The sequence below is a fragment of the Poecilia formosa genome, unplaced genomic scaffold (genome assembly GCF_000485575.1).
Source record: "Poecilia formosa unplaced genomic scaffold, Poecilia_formosa-5.1.2 Scaffold21, whole genome shotgun sequence".
NCBI classification, from domain to species: Eukaryota; Metazoa; Chordata; class Actinopteri; order Cyprinodontiformes; family Poeciliidae; genus Poecilia; species Poecilia formosa.
The window spans coordinates 3,426,125-3,451,037 of record NW_006799960.1 but is presented as its reverse complement, the minus strand read 5'-3'; the positions used below and the strand labels follow the sequence as shown (position 1 = coordinate 3,451,037).

The 24,913-nt window shown below is 38.9% G+C and overlaps 1 protein-coding gene and 2 long non-coding RNA genes across 5 annotated transcripts in view; 2 read left to right on the top strand and 1 right to left on the bottom strand.

The window, feature by feature from the left end:
- Positions 1 to 11,537, bottom strand: part of atxn1a (ataxin 1a) — a 92,727-nt gene extending 81,190 nt beyond the window's left edge. For all 3 annotated transcript variants that reach the window (XM_007547768.2, XM_007547767.2, XM_016669320.1), the window contains exon 1: positions 11,421 to 11,537. The gene's annotated coding sequence lies outside the window, so the exon portion shown is untranslated. The remainder of the gene's footprint in view (positions 1 to 11,420) is intronic.
- Positions 11,538 to 11,651: 114 nt separating this feature from the next.
- LOC107835772 (uncharacterized) lies at positions 11,652 to 12,424 on the top strand. Its single transcript, XR_001661595.1, has 2 exons — positions 11,652 to 11,740; positions 11,880 to 12,424. It is a non-coding gene; the product is annotated as an uncharacterized LOC107835772 (long non-coding RNA).
- Positions 12,425 to 23,847: 11,423 nt separating this feature from the next.
- LOC103135156 (uncharacterized) lies at positions 23,848 to 24,913 on the top strand. Its single transcript, XR_475900.2, has 2 exons — positions 23,848 to 24,161; positions 24,251 to 24,913. It is a non-coding gene; the product is annotated as an uncharacterized LOC103135156 (long non-coding RNA).

The window sequence follows — 24,913 nt, the reverse complement described above, 5'->3', positions numbered from 1 at the left end:
CTTATTTTCAACTCATTCACCTCCTCATTTCTCATTATGAACCTTTTCTTCTCTTTATGAGTTTACTTAGAAAGAGGATAGAATAATCAGAAAGCACTTCAGTCTAGTCTGAAGAGTTTCAATGTTTTTCCTGAGAGATTTCAGCAAAATGCATCTAATTTTTGTTTGTACAACCTCTCTTATTCTTCTCAAATTGCATCTCTTATCTCATGTTCCAATGTTTATTCAGTCAGTCCTGCTGTCTTTTATTACAGTCTGAGAGAAGTACTGAGACGGTATAAGATTCTTATAAAAATCTAAAATAAAAGTACTAAGGTTTGCTGCATGGTGTATACTGACAGTGGGAAAAATAAGTATTTGATTCATGATTCATTTGTTTTGTAAGCAATGGGATTTGGTAAGCTGCTTTCAGTCAGCTGATCGGCAGCATGAAGCAACAGGTTGATGCTATCTATGCTATTTCTGTGGTCTCACATTTAAAAAGGATTTTAAACTGAATTTATGGCACGACAGATATTTCAGTTGTTTTGGAACAGGAATTATTACCAGTAACTGAACCACAGTCGCAGCGTTTGAGAGACAGAATGAATAACCACTTTCAGTTGCCTTCAAAGCTTCCTGACACAAAACTCCCCAGATGAAACTCTTAAGACAAACTACTAAGATTGAATGCATATAATATTTTACAACACTGGGTTGCATTAGCAAAGTTTAATTCCATCAAAATGGAGAACTGAGTGTGTGACAAATAGGCTGCACCAGCTAAACCTGTCAGTTTTAAAACACAGTAATATGGCACCAGCCTGTTTTTTTTAGTTAGTATGACAGCAGCAACGTTCCAAGGATTATTTCTTAACACAGTGCAAAAGATGCTTTAGAAAAATTATGGAAAGCACAAAAAAAATTAAACAGGTAACACCTGAGGTCTAGTCTGGTCAGTATGCCTGCAAGGCCATTAATCATTTCTAAAATCACAACAACAAAAATCACATCATGACATCACATTTAAAAGGGAAAATAACTTGTACAACATTTTCTCTACATGCAATTCAACTACTTTTCTTGTTTATAACAATTCCTTAAATGAACGCAAGAGAAAAACAATTAAGATTCACATCAACCATTTCCTACTGGACTTGTAAACCAAAGGAGATGCCTTTTACATATATGGATGTGCGTGTTTGTGGCATTCCTGTAACTGTTTCCTTTTTAGTTTCCTTATCAAAATAGTGGAACCTCTTAGTGCGTCAAGATAAAATTCCTGTTTCCCTCTGTGATGATATTCCAAACCCAGGTAGAAAATACTTACTATGGCTGATAGAGATCTGACATCTGGGAAGTCAGAAACTTTGCATAAGAGCAATTAAGGTTAGGACCAGAATGTAGAAAGAGCGGAGCTATTTTGATCTGCAGAGGATGCCCAGTAATTTCCTATTAGGTCAACTTTCTTCTCCCACCGCAGGTATTTCCCCTGGGCAAGCCCCTGCAGACAGATGTTTACATTGGCTAAAGAGCTGCACCAAACATTTCTGGTTAATGATGATGGAAACTTTGGCTACATATTTTTTTCATTTTCCATTTGTCATGTTTGAATATTTTAACATTAAATAAATGTGCATGAACACATCTCATGACTTTCTATTGTGCCAAATGCGAAAATATCTATCAAAAGATGCACGTTTGGAAGTGCAAAACTACTTTGAATTTCTAAAAAATAAAAAAATAAAAAATTCCACAATGAGGAACATATATGAATTAAATTATTTTAAGGTGTGTTATAGTAGAGGTTTCCAGTCACAGAAGGCCACAAAGAGCCTCGTAACAGGAATCTCATCTATTTTAGCAGTAGCTAAAACCACAGGACTGGCATGCTTCAAACACATTTTTACAGATATAAAAGTTGGCAAAAATAAAACTAAAACTAAATCTACATTCTTTGTCAGGTTACACAAGAAAATGCCAAGCATTAAAATTCAAAAAGGATTTCTGGAAGGATACAGAATGCTGGTATTGGAAGCAGTGTGTGTCACACACAGAAGAAACATTTTAGTTCCCAGTGTCAGGCCGTTGGAGTTATAAAACCCATTTTGGTTCAAGACAATAACATTCCGTAAAGAAATACAGTCCGACTAGACTCTAATAATGTAGTAACAATAAATTTTCCTTGAAATCCTAGGCTGGCAATGAACATCCTCATTTACTAGTTTTTAAATTTAGATCTGTGTTTGATCACAGCTCTCTGACTTTCCCAGCCAAATCCTGATGCTTAAATGCTGTGGGTTCACTGCATATTCAGCAGAAAGGCCAGACAGACAGAAATGTCTCCCGAAAGCTTGACAGCTAACTTTCTACTACAACAAAGCATCCAGCCAAATGAGGCTGATCTACAGCCGTCTGGTCAGCCATCCAGTAAGGATTCTGAATGGGCCAAGCCACAAGTACAGGCCAAATAGAAATCCATACAGAGACAGAATGACTGACTTGAAAATCCTCAGCAATCCAGCCTTGCATCCTTCTCCTTGTCCTGTTCAGACCACACCACAGGTATGTCGGAGAAGGAATATTTCTGCCTTGGAGACGCTGGCCTGAATAATGTTGGTTCTGGTTGCATCGACTTGCCCGAACTCGTCTCCATGTGCTGAACTATTTACCCTGACTATAGTGGATCGTTTTTATTACATTCCTTTGAATTGCAAGTAAAAGAGTAGGCCCCGAAATAGATTGGAGTCTGTGGCACAAAATAGATGCCACATCAGAAGGATCAATGAAATGAGATCTGGAAGGCGGCTACCCTGGTTAAGCCAGCATGTAAAATCAACATCCTAAGGAGTAAACAGTAGTAATGGAAAGGAATGTTTATAGCCAAGAACAACACTGGTGAAGGGTGGGTTTTTGGTATTCCAGGGATTGTTTCTATCACTGGCCATTTTCCTGTTTTTGAAATTCCTCTCCTTCAATGCATATCCTTCTGGCTCAGACATAAGTCATTGTTGATGCCCACACACCCACTTTGAAGCTGAGGCACTGAGGGCTTTACTCACTTCCAACAAGTGGAATGAAAAACAAACATAGTTATTTTTAATTTAAAGTCTTACGCAGTTTCCAAAGTCTCATAGTTTTATCAGCTAGTCTGACATTGTTTATTGTGGTCATTTTCTCTGCATCAGTGGTTCCTCAATACTCCCGTCCTGCATCTTTTAGGTGTCTCTTTCCTTCTAAAAACCTGACTTAAATGAAAGGGTAATGAACAGGCTTCTGTTGCATTTGGTGGCTGCAGAGGAGGTCATGCAACAAACTGAATCAGATGTGCTGGAACAGAAACACATCTAAAACCATGCAGGGTTTGGGAATCACTGTTGTCGATGATAAACACTTAAGACAAACAGCCCACCTCTCTTACAACCTTACCCATGGGCTCTGAGGCAAAACAGCCACCACCATCGTTGCATAAATCACTGAAAATCAAAGATCAACTTTATCCGCCATTCAACTCTTTCGCAGACAACACAAATCGGACAGGACTTGAGGGGTAAGGCGTAGAGAAGGTCGCTGTCACTGTTGAGGGATTATATTCCCTGGACTTCAGCCAAGTTCAGCTTCTAAGAGTGACTTGCCAGGCATATAGACAACTGCATATCAAGTGAGCCAGACAAGCAGCCATTACAAAGCCAAAGGCTACACTTGGCTGAGCAAAGTCCAGACTTCTCTTTTTCACATGGTTATTGAGCCATGAAGCAGTTTATCGACCCAACAGTATAACACCAGTGTGCAGGTTGGTGATGCTGGGACAGTCACAGAATACATACCCATTTCATAAGTATTTATATAACTTAAGACCGTGAAATGGTAACAAAACACAATCTTTTCATGCAGTGTAATGCACACACACACACACACACACACACACTTATCAGCAAATACTCCAAAGTGTGGAAATATAAGAGTGATACATAAGCTGCAAACATTGATTTTTCTTGTCTACCACACTCATAGAAATGCCATCTTGTGCATTTGTTAAATTCTTATAGTAAAGTACCTCTTCCTACATGTCATCAAAATTCAGGTCGGTACACTAAGCAATATAAAAACATGATAAAACACAGCAGAATGTTCTTTAACAAAATACAAAAAGCTCTCATTGATCCCCTTTAAAGGCAGCACACAGCGTGAGTGTGTCCCTTCTCTTGTGTGCAAGCATGTGTACTCTGTGCACTCGTGAATAGAGCAGGATGAAAGGAAAAGCTGAAAAGGTCTGAGCACACCGCGTGGTTCAACGAGACAGCTCAATCTCTTGATCTGCCTCCATCCCCACCCACTGCTCCGCACATTTTTAATCAACATTTTTCTCACATGCTCTTTTTTTAATCATGCAAGTAAGTGTTTCTCTCTCTTGCTCCCCACATAAGCTGTTTCTCGGTATTTTGAATATTCTTTTTTTTTTACTCCTCTTCCTCTTTCCAACACATTTGTTACATCACTCTGTTTCCATTCAACACCAGTCTCTTCCTTCCTCTTACTTCAACCAGGGGTAGAGCTGTGACAGCAGCTCAGGTGTGGATGCGGAAGCAGGAGTGACACATTTTCAGTACTATCAAACATGACATGTATGTGTCTTAGTGTGACAGGATGGAAAACAACGGCACAAACTAAAGCTGGAAATTGCATCTTGCCAAAACAGTCCTCTTCATATGTTTGATTTATGTTAAGTACAAGACAAACTTCAAAGCAAAAAGGGTGAAAATGAGTCATTTTCATACCGCAAAAAAGCTATGCTGCCAAAATAAGGAACACCATATCTCAGAGTAAAACAGATAACCTGAATTTATTTCTTAAGCATTAAACTACTGCAACTGGTTATCGTCAAATACCCGGCAACATTCAATCTTATGTAAAAGACCGCATCGCTTCACCAGCACTTTGGTGGACCAGAGTTCGCTTTTTTTGGTCTGCATTAGAGTCCAATTGCACAGTCACATGTTCCCAAACAAACCGGACTTTCTAGACAAACAGACCAGAGTTTGACTAAAGAGGACTATCCTAGGACTGCAGGATTACTGGTGGTTCCTAGGATTTCTAGAAATAGACTGGGAGGACAGTCGTTCAGCTCTCAAGCTCCTCTCTGGTGGAACCCAGTTTGTGCTTGTGAGGCAGACACCCTGTCTACTTCAAAGTTCACGGTTAAAACTTTCGTTTTTGATAAAGCTTATGATGAGACTGGCTCAGGTTACCCTATTTAGTTATACATCAAATGTGGTACTTTAATGCAATGACCGTGAGATACAACAATACCTATTTACAATTTAAGAAAAGGAACAGGTATGAAACAAAAAAAAGATTTAAGAAAAAATATTAGATGGTCTACTTCTGTTACTCTTCAAGGAGTAGAATGGCAGAAAAGGATACTATTAGAAAAGAACATTTAAATCTAGAAAATTAAATCTTTTAAATTCAGAAGTTTGAAATCTTGTTAAAGAGTTTGGTTTTTTTGGTTGTTTTTTAATGTAGTTTATTCAGGCTCCAAGATGGTTAAACTTAAAACAAATAAAAAGATGGCTAAATGGAGTAAAACAAAGTTTCTGTATTTTACCCTTTTGGGCTATTAACCTCCGTCTGTCGCGGTTAATACTGGGTTGGTAAAAGCTGGCAGGATTTTGGGAATCACAGATTTAATCAAAGGATGTAGAGTTACATTCAGTAAATTAGAATATGCTGTTTGATGAGGCTCGTTTGTCAGATAAAAATTATATTTTGGAAATAACAACCTTCAACATCTGCTGAAGGTTGTTATTTCCAAAATATAATTTTACAAAGGCCACATTTTACAATTTTACAAAGGCCACATTTCTGTAGCACAGATGTTTGTTTTTATTGGTCTGACGTAACGTTGTAATCAATGCCGTGTCTTTAACTGTAAGCAGAAAATAATCATGATCAACAGAAATAGAGGTCTGAAAATGCAGTCCACGTTTCTCACTTTGTGAATTTAGTTACTAAATTATATTGTCACATTCTAATTTATTGAATTTAACTTATTCTTCACAGTAGCGGTTTAGAACTAAGGACCTAACATTGGCCAACGAATTCGGATCAGTACATCTCTGTAAATCTATAAATGATTATCTCCATCTAACTGTACCATATATGAATCTGGATTGAATTTAGACTGTATGTAAATGGAGTAGAATTTGAATACAAGATTGGACTGGAATTTACTGGGTTAATCTGGACTCAATGTGGACAAAATTGGAATCTAACTGGATACAAATTGGACATGTGTGCTTTGTAATGTGCCTTGAGAAGACATCTGTTGTAAATTGGCACTATATAAATAAATTGATGTCAATTCGTTAGCACCCACGTGCACAGTGCCTCTTAAGTTTCTAAATAAATGTCAAGATGAAGAATTGTTCCCACTCCTTCCTCTACATTCAGCCACTGACACCTGTTGTTCCGCTGCCCTGGTCAATCTGTGAGGCCCTCCCACCCGTCATCCGTCCTCCCTGTACTTGCACACGAAGAGCCATTTCTGTCACTCGCTCATTCAGCTGTGAAATCTCCACCCGATCATTACCTGTAAATCTCACTCACATACACAGAAACACACAATTTCCCCCTCGTTTGGCAAGATCTACAAGACCAACGTGCTCATGTGTGTTTGTCTGTGGGGCTCCATGTGCGCACAGGGCTCTGACAAATGAGCCAAGCTCGGTTAAATGGCTTGTGATTAGGACACATTGGCTTCTAATTGCCTCTCATTACCATTTGAAAGTGAGTGGCGGCTGGAATCAAAGGCTAGGGTGGATGCAGTGTGTGCGTGTGTGTGTGTGTGTGTGTGTGTGTGTGGGTGGGTGGGTGGGTGGGTGGCACAGCACGCCTGGATCACAGTGGTACGATCACACAATAGAAAAGTTCAGTTGGGTCTTTTTACATCTTGTTCACCTGAAGAAGAGAAACCTCAGAAATAAACATTTTGTTCCTCCATAGAGCAAAAACAAAATCTATGAATTTCAACTGCAGCCCAACAAAAGCAACACCTGTCAGATACTAAAAGTACCTTTTTGGAAACACAGCATGTCTCTCTCTGGCCCAGTTCACAGCTGAAGACGCAAAAAACGTTATTCACCTGTGAAAATATTGCTCTAAATAATATATTTTTTAAAATTATTAATCTAAACCAATTGCTTGTGCTGACACGGTTCTCAAAAACTCTGGTGGAGGGGTGTACAAAAGAAAAAAATAATAATTCAGAGGACCACAAATTTTTCCCATGCCACACTTTGGACATTCCTGGTAAACACTCTACTGCTGGCTATTTTTCTCTTAGCTATAGTTCTAACAACCTGGCCTGGGAACGCATAGGCACCACAAAATCAATAACCTCATAAACTTTCAGACTTCCATCCACGAGCTGTCAACGCTAGCCTGACAAATGGACTTTACTTTTGTCAAACTTCTGCAGGACAGCAGACATAAAACTAATTCACCTAAACCTTGCCATTTGTTGCCTCCAACACCCTACCTTACATATGTCAAAGTTATTAAAAAATATGCTTTAGTGAGTACAATAATCTCATAAATCCTGCTTGTTGTATACATGGCAGCATCACAGTCTCCTTTGTGTAATTTGCAACTTACTCTTCGTCCTCAATCTTTGGGAAAAAAAAAAAAAAACATGTTTGTTTGTTCATTTTCCAAAAGTTCTCCACAATCTTACAGCTACGTCACTCTGTAGCCTGTTTCTACCACTAGGACACAATCTCAGGAGGATGCAGAAGCCATCTGCAGTGAGGGCTATGTTGTTTTGTTGCTTCCATCTGCTTTGCAAATGACAGAATACACAATGCAGAAAGATTTCCTATTTGGCAAAGCAGAACTATGTGTAGACTATGTGTTAAGTAAATAACATGTGTTTTTCACAAGCACTTTATGTGTTCTTAGCTTATTTAAAACTCCAGCAGATAGAGAAATCAGTTGTTGATGTAAAAATAGCGTGTCATTTCTGATAACTGTTTTAGCGTTGAAGCCCTGCATGCTAATGACCGGTCCCTCAACCTGTGAACCACAGAATCAAGACAAACTCAAGTCTCACAACTGAGCTCATTTTTAGTATTAAAGATATTTGATCAATGATAAATACAAAAACATATGAGATGACCGAACTCCAAATGTTTTCAGTTCCACATCTTATGATTATCTAAATCTGTTTTTTTTTAATTATTGTTGTTGTTGTTTTTGTAATCATTTCTCATTGTATATGCACCACTGTATTACACACAACTTGTCAATAAGAACTTAAGTCATAAGGCTTTTCATCTTTATCAAAAAATATTAGCTTATGGAAATCACATAGTTAGACAAAGATGTCTGGTCACAACATTGCCATCATAACAGGCACATTATGTCAAATTAAGCGCATGAAATTAATAACAGATACACATAATGTTCATAGTTTAAACATCTAAAAAAAATCAGCTGAAAGCACAAACTCGAAGAATATAAACAAGTCAAGAAATCCTTCTTTTCGAACGCTCCTAAATGTGGAACTGTACATGAATATTTTGATAACAGAACTAGAGAAACCACAAACATAACGATAAAAGCAACACCACAACAAATGGAGGATATTTCAAGTGAGCAAAGCAGAATATGAATGGCCCTCCACTGCACTCCAAGCACGTCTGTTTCCTTTTACACAGCATTGTGAGCGAGAGAATCAGACAGCACCAGGAACAAACCAGAGACCATATCTAATCTATGTGACAGAGGCCATAATGTTACAAATAATAAGGCGCGTTTTATTGACAGAAATTACACCGTTATACAACTGGACTGCATTTTTATGCCTTAAAGTCCAAAACAAGCCCGTACAATGCTGCATGCACCTCATGAGGTTTGGCTTCACATTGCAGTAGGACAACGAAACATAAGATTTGAATGAGCCACTTGCCACGACGTGCTGTTATTACCTAGAAGGGTGCAGCTATAGTTCAATCTATAAAATTCATGTGCACAGTTCAGTAAGTTCCTACTTAAATACACGTTTCGTCACTCTAAAATGTTTTGAAAAATTACATTTTATAGCCATCTCAAAACTAAAATTATGGACATTTTTCACAATCTAGTCCTTCACATTACATTTCTAGTTTCTGTCTGATTGTTAATCCACTTAGGAAGGGACTTAACTTGTTTTTTTTTTATCTTTGTGTTAGATTAGTTTTAATTGTAAAAGGTTGTTTGTAAATCTTAATTAAGGCTTTGTCTCTGTTTTTCATGTTTCTGACTGACAGCTGAGATTGCTTTAATAGAAATTAAATTGGAGGGGGTAAAACTGTTATTGCTATGGGACAGAGATAAGTTATGATCTATAGCTAGGATTTTTTTCCCCACAAAAAAATATTAGACTAAAATTTAAACCAAAAAGCACCTCGCATTTTTGAGACATTAGCAACCATATTTTGAAAAAAATAATAATAATCAAAAGCTGTTTCCAAACTAAATTTATAAGAATTCAAACAAATGTTTGCAAATTTTGTTCGTTCGCTGAAAATTTGTTTTAGCATCTACTACAAAGTTCTTTCAAATTTGTTTTCGCAGGTAATTCTCAGATAGATTTTAGAATGTTTTTAATTTGTCGTGACATCTTGTTTGATCTAACTTGGCAAAACACAATTATTGTAAATCAATTGGGTTACAAAGCATAATAAGGGGTTGGTGCCAGCTTCGTGTAAATACAAACACATTTGTATTTACAAGAAGTGAACACAAATGTCCTAAAAACATCTTTCTGGGGCGCAGCATGGTGTGGAAGGAGAGCTGCCCCATATACAAAGGCTATAGTGCCTGATGCAGCTGTTCTGGGTTCGATTCCTGACCTCAAGACCTTTGCTGCGTTACCTCCCACAACACCCTTCTCTCTACCATTTTCTTTGAATTACTGTTGGAAAAAGGCCACTACTACCACAAATACACCAAAAAAAAATTCTAACAGGCATTTACTTGAATATTAAGGGTAGTAGTGAACATTATTAACAACACACTGTTCTTGAATGCATGCTGGAATCTCTAGCAGAGAGAGAGAGAAAAAAAAAACCTTGAAAAAAATTAGAAAATGAGTAAAATACTGATAGTGGGAGGATTTAATAACATTAATGGACAAATAAAATATAGAAGTTACAATTAATTAAGTGCATGCTGTTGAACATTCAAGGACATATTCCACTTCAGAGGTAAGTTCAGAGAGTTTACAACATACTCACACTTACTAATAATGTCGTAAGTGTGAGTATGGCTTTTGTTTTTTAATTAAATATGTGCACATTAAAGCCCTCTGCAGAACATCTTACTGAGAATATGGGAAAATTTTTCACAATGCACTAAAGTGTTTATTGCACAGGCATGCAAGTGTTTATTGCACAGGCACCCATAAAGACAGGGGACACCTTAAAGTGCATGTTTTACATCTGCAGCAGTCCCTTAATGTCCACGCACTTTTTCCTCATTTGGATGGCATATTAAATTCATATTGTGAGTTGAAGCATAGCCCTACCCTGCTCTGAGGTGTAAACAGTGTAAAAATAGCCTGCTATCACAGGCTTCCCTACAGTCCCGTTATATAATGGTCCAAGCTCGGATGAATGACATCACGGGTAGTCCTGCAATCACAAACCGTATGTCCTTTACACCCAGCTGGTAATGTAAAACACCGTGTAGTAACATATTACACATGCAGCCGTAAACGTGTGCAAACTGCAAGCGGAAATATACATTTCAAAGCTGTAAAGCGTTTCGGAACAAACAAAGTGAGCATTTTAACTTGACTTTGACGAGTAGTTCTAGTTCGTGTTGAGGGGAAACACTTCCGCGATGGTGAAACGATGTTAAAAAAAAAATCTCCTGCTTTTGACATTCCCTGTCAACAAATTAAGAGTATTAAAACAAGCGTTCGCAACAATATCCAGCAGCGTCTGGCGGTGTTTACCGCTGAGAAAGCAGCGTAAAGAGAACACGTTCGAGCCGAGGTCGAGTGGCGCAGTTAGTGGGAAGCGCAGCGGCTGGCCGAGATCAACTCGACCGGCGAACGCGCTCCTCGCTCGGTCACTACCCAGGCAAACCTCCCGCTCCCTCTTTCGTCCAGTGAAAAAACTCACTTTGCAACAAAGCAGCGATATGACAAGTGTACCCACCCATGCCCCTCGTTTCCCCGGACTGTTTGGTGACTGTTAAAATAAGTCAGAGCGCGAAGTAAACATTTTCCAAACGCTTTGAAGTAAAGAGAGAAGGGTAGAGAGCGCTTCAGCGCCACCCTTACCCAGTTCTTCCAGCCATTTTTATGTCCAAACAGAGCTCCAAAAGAGAGAAAGCGAGCAGTGACAGTTTGGGGGGGAAAAGCGTCTCGGAGTGAGTAGTTTTGTGCGACTTACTGTGGGGTGTAACGGGCTGCTGAGTTTGTGTGTCTTCTTGTTGCCAGGGCTCCCCTGCTCTGCTCTGCTCCGCTCCGCTCCGGCGCTGACGGTGGAAAGCGTCTCCCCTCCTAATGATGTCTGCGGCGCATAGCTAATACCTCTCTGCCCCCACCTCCAGGGAGAAAGAGAAAGAGAGAGGGAGAGACTCACAAATGGAGCAGTTTGCGAGCTACTCATGCAAAAATATGACACCCAGGGCTCGGAGCAGGGCAAACAGACGCGGAATTACAGGAGAAGTTCACTGACAGCACCGATAAGGCGTGGGGATGTCAAAGCACGTACGTCATTAGAAATAGTTCAATTGTGCTTGCATATTAAACTCAGGCTTAGCGGCATTCTTCATTGCAAATGTAACAGTTTAGCCTCACTATGAAGAGCTTGACCTCTACTTAAACCCGTGTATTGTTATTTTTGAAGGTCATGAGGTCATGGAGGCTCAAGGATTCAGAGAAAAGCTGCTCAGCTTGAAGGCAAGGAGTGACAGTCAGCTGACAGCAACCTGGAGGACATCTCAGCTGTGGACATTCCTTACACATTCAAAGACACAAACAAAAGATGGCCGCAACAAAAAGTGTTAGTAACTAAAATGTTATAAGTCTGACCTTAGACTTGCTGTCCTGAAATGCATAAAACCTACCCATCATAGATTTTATGCTGGGTTTTTAATTTTCTCTCGTTAAAAACTATAAATAAAAACAAGATAAATATTTTTGTTCTCCTTTCTGGACGGATCGAAAGTTTAATTGTCTCAGCAATAACATTTTTATTGTAAGATGTTACAGAGCTGCTTAGCACTCCAAGAAAAAAAAATTACACAATATCTCACTTGTGAAAAAAATACTAAAGCTTACTAACCTTGTACTTTTTCCACACACTTGAAAATGCAGCTTTTCCTTCAAGATACATTCAAAATATCCGACATCCCTATTTTCTGTTATCACTCATTTGTACAGACCAAAAAATAAAAAAATAAAAAAAGTAAGGACATTTGTCAAACAGCTCTTTCTGCTATTGAAGTTTTCAAAAACAAGACTTATTGGCAATAACTTTTAATTAATTTTACAAACAGGAGGTTCAGCTTAGCACCTCCTCCTCATGCTGTTCTCCAAGATTGGTCAAACACTGCTGTGGGATGACATCATATTCCTCAACTAGCATTTGTTCTAAGTCTGCCGGTTGTTGTAGTCACTCTTACATACAAACGGTACCAGAGTGGCCACAAGTGTTCCTTGAGACTGTGATCAGAACTGCAGGCAGGTCAGACCTCAAAAAGAAAAGAAAAACAATAAAATAAAAATGAGTAAACCCAAATCTGTGCATCTTCAATACTTTCCTGTTAAGATCATTTAAGTCAGCCTCTTAATCTCTATTTCCCTTCTCATCTATTTTGAGAGCCTTTCACTACTTTGACCTCTGTGACTCCTTCCAGATTTCCAGTGTGACAGCAAGAGAGCCGTTGCCTTTCCCTTTACAGCGGAGTGCAACCTGACACCGCTCACTATGAACCGCAGGGTGCACGAGGCTGCAGTGTGACGGATAATCAGGGACGTATCCCGCTCCCTGCCAGTCACTCAATAAGTGGACTATTGTCCTACTCGCCATTGTACCCTCGTCACATGTGTGACGAACAAAGAGTGAGAGAGGTAGCCTGCCCTGGGAGCCAGAGGTTTAGTGTTACGCTGATGCGCCGCATGCATAGAAATGAAGACACATAGTTGGGCAGTGAATGGACTGATATTTGAATAAGAAGATTTCACGTTGCATTTCATAACAATTGTTGTAATTTTAACACCTAATAAAACTGGCTTACTGTTGTGGATTGTGCAGACCTGATAGGTGCATTATCTGGTGCAGCTGTTTATGTATACACTGTTGGATTTAAAATGTTGGTTTAACTTATTAAAGGTTGCCATTAGAAAAAACTTTCTGCCTTGGCAAAGTTCCATATCCCCACAGTACAATGGGTGTAGCTAAGTTGCTACATTGTAGCAAAATTTAGTAAGTAAATTCAAAGAGTTGGCCTTAAAATTCAAAATCAGGAGACAGAAACAGTCATATGAAAAATTAGAGCAACCTACACAGCCTGTGTTTTCTTAACAGATTTGGACATATGGGTATTTAAACTAAACACTCAGAAATTCAACTAAAAAAAAGAAAATAACCTTCGATAAAAGTAATAAAAAGCTGTTTCTAGTGATGAATAAATTAGTGTAATCTCACATTTATTTCCACTTGAGTGGGTATAAAACAATCTGATACATATCGGTGTCAAATATGGTCATGACATTTTTACTCAACTGCTTCCAACTCTCCAAGTGAAAGTTAACTAATCCAGATCAATCACTAAATCTAAAGATCAATCTAACCAGATCCAAACATCTATCTGAGGCCTTCAGGAAGAAGACGGTAGCAGGTTGTTAGTTGCATAACACATTTGAAGCGGTCTCCACGGAATTTAAAATCAATAATTTCACTTTCAGGAAGTGAAATTATATATTTTTTTTCTGCAGCAGGTCCTGGACAGCTCACATCACAGAATTCACCAATAATTTCACCATGTAGCCGATGGTGATTGAGGAAAAGGTGAGGCCATCTAAAGCAGAATGGTGTGGGAACAATCATCTTAACTTCACTGTGAACATAACAAAGTGGACGATCAGAGATTCAGGTGATTAGCTCTGTCCAGGACACCAGAGTCCTCTTGGACCCATTGAGTCACAGGAAAGTGTTTTGGAGGTGAAAGTTAAAATGTATTTCCTTCATGGCTCTGGGGACTAGCGTGCAACCAACGGAGACGATGATACAAAGAAGGATTCTTCATGAAATCAAGAAAATACAGACAACCCAGAACATCCTCTTAATGAGACTGTTATACAACACCAGAGTGTCTTCAGTCAGAGCCTTCTTCGGTGCCGCTGTAACACTGACCACTACCAGAGATCCTTCTTCCCCACAGCCATCAGCATCTAAAGCAACTTTTTGAAGAAGTTTACATAATACTTTTGCATTTAATTCCCCTCTAGGATTAATAAAGTATTTTTGAATTAAATTGAATTTAACAAGAAATCAATTTTACAGTGTAGTTGTAATAATGTAGTAGCGGATGGAAGAAGACGAAGAAGAAGGGATCTTTGCATTGTAAATCCCAGCTTTTGTACTGCTTGATATCCTCTTTGTAGTCAAATTTATACATTATTATACTGAAAACAATAGAAACTCCTACGTAGGCAGCTGGTTTCTGGATAAATTACTATTATTGCTCAGTGTACTCTTAGGTCAAGTAACAGAGCATATAAACACAGGCATATACTCGGACAGCTCACTTGTTCCACTCTGCTTGTACAAACACATTCAGTGTTACACAGAGTTGCTACATATCGTACGGACAGCTACGGGCCGGAGCGACTAATAACCATTTCAGCAGTTCGACATCAGCTAGACCTTCCAATTAAATTGCTCGAAACTATGGGAAAACATTATTACAAACGAGCATGTATTGTTTTGCCACTGTGTACTTGAGGAACTTCCCAGAGGAGATGCTCATTTTTCCAACACTGGGCTACTCCCTAGAGATGTACCCGTGCTCTCTGTCAGAGGTGTGAACACTCAGGGACAATAAAGCACGACTGGGTGTGGCTTGTACAAGAAATAGAAACGGAGAGCTTAAATGCGCATACCTCTTTGTTCAATGACTCATAATGAAATGTCATCTGCCACTGATTTCAGCTGCCCGAATGCTCCTTCGCACCACACAAGGAAACAAGTCTGCCTGAGCAGAAATATCACAACAAACATGGGTTGATCTGCCACATAAACAAGAGAGCTAAACTGTAGCTGTAAGATAAATTAACATTAGCTGGAGTCAGGCCTTTAGGAGACTTAAAGTGGTTTATTTTTCATTGCACAGCCGCTGAAAAGTGGTGTTTGGTATGTAGAAGAGGTCTACACGAGGTCATTAGGGATTTTGACTAGGGAAGACCTCAGTGGAAAAAGAAAGCAGATCTTGTAAGTTTTAAAAACAGCCATCTCTATACAGTCTTCATATGAACTGCTCCCTTTTTACACCCTCTGTTATTCAAATCTGCAAGTGTTTCCAGTGCTATCTCTTGATTTGGTGAACAGACACTGGAAACAATAACAGTAATGTCTGGAGTCATTTTGTTTGCTCCCTAAGAGTAGCAACAGTTTAAAGTTGATTGCTAGATCTTCAGGATTTCTGAGGCTCATTAAAGGATTTTCTTATGATTTGTGAAGCCTCTTCTCAGTTTTAGCACAGCACCCAGATGATTGGTTTTAGTTTGGCAAACCAATTACCTGTGATCTTTCAATCATTCAGCGTCTTAAAGTCAAGCACTGAAACTAGTGTTGTCTCAAAACACAGAACACAACCAAATCTGTCTTTTCTTTTGACTAGCAAGATGGCCCAACACACGTGAAAAGACCTGAAGGGACACTCTGCAGCTGCCACTGTTGCGGTCTGCTTTGCTACTCGTCTGATTGCTTCAAGTTATTCTTCATTGCTCATTCATCATTTCTATCTGTTCTAGAACCCCTAACTTGCCTCATGTCTCCACCACAGCTTCACCTCAGGCCGTCGGGAACTTCCTGGCCTGCTCCTCTGCCGCCTAATTGACAAGAATCTCTTTCAACTCTCACAAGAGTCCAGCACTTTTCCTCTGAGCGAAGTCCCACTTACTTCCACACGACCACTCTAGAACTTCAACTCACCAACTCTCATTTGGGCTCCATAAACTTTTCAACCCTTGTATCCAAGGGTAACCGCCTCCAAAGCCATTACTCACTCCACCAGCAAAAAAGAGTAATTCACTTTCCTTAGCCTTTCTTGAAGATCTCTAAACTTCTTCTCTGAAGGAGACCGTCAAAAATAAAGTCTGGAAGCTGTCTTTATTTGTGTGAACGTGTAATAGAGGTGCTATTACACATTTACTACTTGTGTAATAGCTTGACACGCTCCGAGAATGATAAAAAAAAATCAAACTACTCTTTTAAAGAAAATCCTTATCAGCATGCAACAATATCGGTTTCAGAAATGTGACCTCGTTTCTTCTGTTCCTCTCCAGCAACCGAATCATGCAGGCTTAAAGTCGCCCTTGCAAGTGTAATCCTGCAGCAAAAGCCTGCTAACGGTTTACCTGTTCTCACACACCTTTTCCTTTCCACGACAAGGGAAATGGAAAGAATGGAGGATTACAATGCACTGAGTTTCCTAATCTATGTATTACCAGCAGGCAATTGAATCTGCACATCCTTGGCAGGCAGAGTTTGTGAATTAATCCTGAGTGCTTTAATATGATCTGTGGGGTAGACCCACACAAAGTAATGCCTCGCCGTACAGGGAATGGAAATTGTTGCAGAGTTTCCAACGGATTTTTATAAATTCAAATCTGCATTTGTTTAGCTCCCCTAAACAAATGCAGACAACATTTAATGTTGCTGATTAAATGCTTCTTGTCATTTAATCAGTAACATTCCAGTTGTTCTCTGGAGGCCTCAGACATTTGTTGGAGAACATTAGAGAAGAAAAAGCATCATAAAAAAAACAACAACTATGGAACACAACAGACAAATGGCGAGGAAGTTTTAGAAAAGCTTAAAGTGGATCTTTAAGCTTTGAATCTCAAATTTTGAATATCCCAAAAGACGGTATTGGACGATTTTAAATCTACCGGGATCAGGCTGTCAGCTAGAGCTGACATGTTAGGAGACTATTATTATGATAAGAGTTTGAGAGGTCAATGCTCACTTTGGAGGAGCTGCAGAGATATGCAGCTCCGGTGGGAATATTTGTCAGCGGGAAAGAAGAAAGTCACTGTTTAGTGAGACCTATAAGATCTCACTATAAGATAGGATTGCAGGATCCGGTTAGAATGAAGGTCAAAATTGAACCGTTTTTGGTCTACATGCATCATACTTTGTAGAAAAATAAATAAATAAAGCTCATCACCTTGAACACACCGGTGGAACATAGTTCTGCCAGCATGATTTTTTATAACAAATTGCTTCACAAGGCTTGAGTATGAGGGGGAAGTTCACCCTCCAGTAGGACAACAACCCTATAAGCTGATCAAAACAAGTTTATGTGTTAGAATGGCCTAGTCAAAGTCCATTATGTAAAGCTAATGAATGAGAATCTGTGGGAAGACATGACAGTTGCTGTCCACAGATGTTTTCCATCCAATCTGGTTGAGTTCAAGATGTGTTCCAAAGGAAAACGGGAACGATTTCAGCATATGGCAGAAATATGGTCCAGTCTTTCTTTATAGTTTTCTCCGCATGTCAGCCTTCATTCTTCACTTGTTGTGTCTCTGTTTGACCCAAAATCTTCAAGCCAAACAACATCAACGACTTGCACATGCTAACTATGGGCCCTTCAACCGCCATGTTGTCCTGTCTGGAAAAAGTGTTGCCTCTCATATCAGAGCCACTTTCTTCCAACAAATCAGTCTCTTTAATTATTGACCAGGTCAGGAATGCTGTCCAACACAAACCTCAAGGTCTACACACACACACACACACACATGCACACGCATGCACCCAGAAACTCTGCTGAGTGATTCTCCAGGCAAGTCTCCACAGTACACACTCGCTACCTCAGGGGTCAGAGTGGAGTCAGCTGGATAATGGATAAGTTTGAAAGAGGCAGCTTACAAATCTCCAGCACTCGCCTGACCCCCCTTGGTCTGCCCTGGGAGCCTGAACTGCTGTTTAGTGTGAACTCATGACGACGGGGTGGTGGGGGAGCATATAGGAAGAAACTAACTAACAGTTTGGCAAAGCAAAAAAAAAAATAAAAATGAAGGAAGGAAGACGGAGGTACGGAAAGAAGGAAGGATTTAAAGATGGTCTGGGAGTACATATTGCTTCACTATGGATAATTTTGTGTTAAACTGAGTCTTGCTTCTGTAAAGTTCAGCAGCTGTGCTTTAGAAAGCATTATTCCCCAAACAGATTACTTTGCAAAGTTAATTTTGGTTTTGAAATTTAAAAAAAAAGGCTCACAGTTTTTTTGTTGGGTTTTTTTTTTTTCATTTCTTGCTGCAAATGAGAGTTTTGACGCCACTTTTTCTTTCTTTTTTTTCGTTGAATTTGCAAGTTGTATTCAGAAATATTAGCGATATGACGGTGCACGATCGAAATGGCTCAGGTTAATAAATCATTTTAAGAGAAGTAGAAAAACATTGGATGAAACAAATCCTCCAATGGCAGGACATCCATGGGAAACATGACCCTGAGTGCTAGGGGTCATCGCTCCTTGTCTCTGAGTCCTGTCCAAACTTTTCAATATTTACACTTCAATGTGCATTTTTACAGCGACTAGATCATTCAAACTAAACTGTTTATTGTGCATGAAATGAAAAATTAATCTTTAAAGCCTAGAAGCATTGCATAATTACTAAAAACAAAATGTTATAATGTAGAAACAGTGTCCTGTGATGGACTAAGACCTGAACAGATGATCCTGACTGCTGGAGAAAGGAACCAGCTCCCTTTAGGTGGTGGATGATCTTTTATTTTTCTCTGGAATTGAAGAGAATCAGCAGAAAAAGGGACAGGCAAACAAACGCACACAACAACAACAACAACAAAAAAAGAAATATGTTTAAAAAAAATAATTATAATGTACAGCAATGCTAAACATACAAGGTAGAGAAACTATACTGTCATAAATGAATGTCTGATGTATTGTAATGAAGAACTGGTTATTTGCAAACAAGCGATTTAATTATTGAGTCTTAAACGAAATCAGGTTGTTTCTGTCGGAGTCAAGTGAGGACGGCTCAAGAAATTCTTCCATATGCTTTTCTTGTCAGCTAAATAATTTATAATGTGCTGTGGTTATTGATCAGTACTTCCTCTGAGGCTTCACCGTCTGACTTCCATCATTAGCGTTAACACACTGAGGTTAAGGCTGAACAAGCAACTTCAGTGCATTTCTGACCGAGTTTGGATTTCTCCGTCACAATCTTTAAAGGCTTAACGCGTTCCTTTCTACTCTCTCTGGGTTTTTCTGCTCTTCAAAAAAGTGACGTGAAGGTTGAGTTGGGCATTCTGGGATGCAAATCCAGGAGTGCGATGCAAAACTTTGCACACTTTTTTGCTGACTCTGTCAGCTCTGCAATCTCCCTCCTTCATCCAGAGTTACCTCGCCGCTGCGCTCTTCAAGCATAATTGAACACGAACATCCACCTGACTAAGTCCTCTGAATGCTCCATTTCAAAGGACCCTTTGTTTTTAAAAAAAGAAAAAGAAAAAAAAAACTTTGAATCAGTGATGTTGATGTCTCGTCAGCCCACGGGTCCTGTAGATGTCTGGCAACAAGAGGCCTGATAACACTGAAACACTATCAATTAATCATGGCTGCAGTGGCTCTGTGTGTGCTGTCATGGTTTATAAGTGGGGAAGAGCTCCCTCACAGAGTACACTATCTGCATGCTGGCTTATGATCTGTAGCTATTTATGCCTGACGACAGAGATGCTGCTGATGGGCTGTGCCCAAAAGGAGGAGTGTTTTATTTGTTGCCTTACAGAATAAGTGGGAAATTATCAGCACTTACTATTAGCTGAGAAGGTTTAGACCTGCAAACTGCAAAACCCAACGAATGGAGAGACGTTTGTTGGGGTTACAGGACAAATGTATTTATAATAATAACACTATGGTTATTGCAGGTCGAGCAATTACCTGTTAGATGACACGAATTAGTAAAAACGTGGTCAGATGAGTCAAATCCACAGAAGATTTTACTTTGAGGTATCTGATTAAAAAAAGGGGTCGAGCAGCAACGCAGGGCACAGTTTTCCAAATGTTTGTGTGAAAAAAAATGTGAAAATCATTCATCCTTTTCATTTCAATCCACAATTATTCACTACTTTGGGTGGTCAATTACAAATCCCAATGAAATACACGGATGTTTGAAATTATAACGTGAGAAAATTAGAAAAATTCACAGAGTTTCCAAAGCGCTACAATTAATTCTGTGGGTCCCTATTAAGTTTAAGTTTAATACTTTTTAGATCTGAGTGTGTCCAAAATACGTACTTTCTTTTTCTGCAGTAAAGTTGACATAAATTCATCATATTTCAGTCAACACTTCCCCCCACAATTCAATACAAGCTTGTGCTTGAATTTCCAAATGGCATTGTTTTTTTTGTTTGTTTTTTTTTTGTTTTGTTTTGTTTTAATTTGAGCAACATGTTGCAGCTGCCAGTTTCCTCTTCTGCGTTTAATTATTAGTTTGTTTCTTTGCTGCATTATTACTTGCAGAAAAAAACTCCATAGGCCTTTCTTATGTAGTGAAGATCTTAGCGAAAGTGCTCCACACACCTGGCTGAGTGTTGCATGAAGTGCTTCATTCCAGATGCACCAACGCCCACATGCAAGCCGAGCCGCCTTCTTGCAACACAACAAATGAAACACAAAATTAAGGGATGATGACTAAGGTTGCCTATGATGTTGTGAAACGAGTTATGAAATGTGTGGTATTTAAAACAAAAGGATCTAAAGAAAGGTAGCAAAATAATATGAGACAAATAAAACCTCTGAGTTATAGTAAGGCTGGCATGCAAATGCTCAACACGAGATGACATAATGTCCAATAAACTCAGCCCCACTGGCTATTTTGGAGATGTTTAACAGTATAGCAGCATGGATACATGTAATGAAAAGATTCATCGCCTGACTGGGCTGAAAGATTACTTTGGCCTTAAACAGTCCAACACATTTGCCTTTTTTTTTCTTTTTTTCTTTTTTTTAATGTGACATTAATCAGAAGTTCTTCAAGCTGTCTGTCTAATTTTCAATTAATAGCTCTAGGAATTTCACTATTGGAGTTAATATATTTTATGTGCTCTCATAGATCTGATTAAGGAGACAGACGCAAAGGTCTGATTTAAATGCTGCTTTATTTTCCTTTTTTGTTTTTTTGTTATGTGGTTCCTTCCTTGATTTTAGGAGCCGTTTTATGCCTGAACTTATCATAGAAATGAGGCGTCATAAGTTCTTAAATATGTTTGATCATGTAAAATATTTAAGTGAGACAAAAAGTAAACAAACAAAAAAAAACACACATTAAAAGCTACATCAATAGAAGGCTTTGTAGTATTTCAACCTTCTTAATGCGACTCTTTCTCAATCTGAAGGTCCCGAAACTCAGATAAACACTTCCTCAGATCTTTTAGAATAACCAGCTCAAGTCTGCCTGGATGAATGTTTGTTCAGTCAAGCAGACACACCCAGAAAGAGATTCCAGAGTTCATTTCTACAATAGCTCCACCAGTGTTTTTTTGGTCATTTCACATAATGTTAACTGCTTTGCGTAAACTCCCATGCTTCATCATTTCCACAATTGGTTCTCCTCTCTTGCAGCCACCAAACACACATAGAAATATTACATCCCATCTATCTAGAGACATACGAACAGTGATCAGTGGGAGACTATTATGGTTGTGTTTCTCCAAGTGCCTCCAATGCATTCTGTACATCTTCCCAGTAGAAAGGAAAGCAGGTGTTTAGTCTGCTGTAACTTCACTACAGGGCCAGTAATCTGAGCACAGGCTGTCCGGCCCAAAAGCCTGAATGATTTGCATTGTGCAACACACGGCAACAAAACAACCCTATCAAGATTAAAATTTGCCTTGGCACTCATTTTAAAATGTTTCCCCATCAATGTTAAGGCACGTAAGGGAAAGTTACGTGGCCTAAAACGCTGGAATGGAAAAGGGATTTTGTAAAATCAAAATATGTTTTTACTACAGTCTAAAAAAAAAATAGTCACAAGAAATGTACAAGCAATAAAAGTGTCTAATCATTGATGGCCTCTTTCTGGAAGCTGCATGAAACAATAAATCATCGTGAAACAAAACAAAAGTGTAATAAAAGTCGAAAGGGTGGAGTTCTGTTGGGTAATATAAAGCAGCTGATGGTAATGTTGCTCTCTACTATCACACGCACATTAACAGAGCACAACGAAGCTTCTGCTTTGTCACCGAGTATTTACCACTTCCTCCTCTCGCCCAGTCTCCTCCCCCCATCCGCATGTGGTATAGTACTACATGCTCTGGTTGACAGCTCATGCCGAGCCAGCACATTCCACATTATTACTACTTCAGATGTTTGTAACCAGGGAGCGCTCCCATTGGCCGAGACACCTCCAGCACTGAAGTCATGGGGAACCAATGAGGAAGAAGGCTCTGTGCAGACAAACTCAGCGCTTTAAACTGCACTCCCTCTGCTGGGGATTACCGAGAGAATCTGGGATGTAAATATGGTTGTGTATATTTAAATGATTATAATATTTCTCACTGCGCCATTTTCTGTAACTTCATTTTAAGCTTTTTTTTTATTTTTATTTCTCCCCTTATTTACTCACCATCATTTTTCAGTCTGTATTATTTGTTACTTTCGTAAATTTATAACAGTTTTTTTACCTTTTTGTCTCGTTTCTAAGCTGGAAAAGTATAAAAATATTAAAACTCATTTTCTAGGTTTATCAGCTGGAGTCCCACAGAGCTCAGTACTCCGTACAGATCCCTGTAGCATATAAATAATATGTGAATGTCAAGTTCACTTTGGGATTTTTCATATTATTTTAGTTACTACATGATAAGGTAGTCCAGTATGAAAATTGTACTTAAACCTCTAGTCTAGTATCGATATAAAAGAAAAATCACTTAGTTTTCATTATTGTCATATTTTAAAGAGATCCTTCTCACTTGGAAAAGTTCTGTCAAGTACACAAATGTTTGCCTGTTCATTAGAATTATGTATTATCAATATCAATTTTGTCTATCACTGTATAAAAACAAAGTACCCCCCAATCTTGAAAAAGTCTAGAATTGAACCCCCGCACCCCAAAGAAATCATGACAACAACCCTTGTATTTAAACAATATCAATATTATAAAGGCAATAGAAACAAAGAACGAAATAAATCTCTCATTCATCTAAGAAAAAAAATAGGATTTACTTTTTGGTTCTTCCCCCTCATTGTTATTGTTATGGTTCTGTTTCAGTTGAAGGTGGAGGAGGAGCTGCGGTTGTGCTTGTCAGCTGCTTTGTTGGCGGGAGGTGTTTGTTGTTTGTTGTTCTTCTGCAGCACTAACTAATCTCCTGTAGTTAGTTACTTCTTGCAGCAGACGTGTTGTACGTTTTTTTCTTTTCTTCTGCTGCTTAGTTTGGTGCACCTTATTAATCATCAGTCCACAGTTCGTTAGTTCATTACTTTGGCTGAATCATGATAAACCGCCACCTTATGCCTTGGAAATCAAAACTAGCTAAACTGCTACATTGCTTTCATAGACTTAGCTCCTTTTCCTGTCGAAGGTAGCCAATATTCCAATCATTATTAGCTCTCCAACTCTTTAATAAGAAGAGTTTGAAACTGGAGCGGCTGAGCGTTACCTCTAGCCGACAGCTCTGTATGGGAGCCAAGAGCAGAGGGGCCACTGCAGCTGGCAGTACATAAATAAAGTATGCCTGTATTTCTTACTATCTTCAACGTAGAGCCTTTAAGACCACAAAATAAAATTTGAATATTTTTCTAGAAAACTGTTGCTGACCTTTAAATTTAAGTTATGATACTTAAATAATCAATTCCTACATATTTATAGGTTCTCAGTCATCCAGGACATGGATCACTGGACTGGGGTCTTGCTGCATGGCGTTTGTTCTCCTTGTCCATGTGTGAGTACTCCAGTTCTCTCCCATTCCTCAAAAATGAGCTTGTAAGATTAATGGAATACGTTACATGAGTACATGTTTTGTGTCTCTAGGTTGCCTTGAAATGGACTGGGGCATACACCACCTCTCATCCAGTAGCCGTTGGACAGGCACCTGCGACCCTGCAAGGATACAACAAACTACTTGCGAGAACCTAATAGTTATCCATGCAATCTCTTCTCACACATTACATGAAGCAGATGCCTTTATTGAACCATCAGTGTAATAATATACCAAACAGCTATTTATAATGGTAAGCAACAAAAAAAGATGGGATTTATTGGCAAATTATAGGGGTTTTCTTTTCATCTTACATCTCAGGGAAAGATAGCTTGCATCTCTCTCAGTGCTCAGTCTCAAACCAGAAACTAACCAGTGCTTAATTTCCTATTCATAACTTTAATAGAGGCTCTTGTAACCTTGTGCATATTATTGTCAAAGATGTGGCCAATTCCCTGGTTTAAGTAAGAGATGCACTTAACAGATTGTCCACTTTATGTTTCTGATTATAATTCATTGCAGTGAGATTTTTCTTCTACTGCAGCCTGTAGAGATTTATAAACACCAATATATTTTATCAGACTGTTAAACTGCACTGAATGTGGTGATTGAATTGGGCAGCATTTACTGATCCAGTAATTAGCTATTCTTCTGAGATAGTACTCCATAAATGCTTTGAAAATAATTTGGTTTTATTAAAACTGAGCAAAACTCAA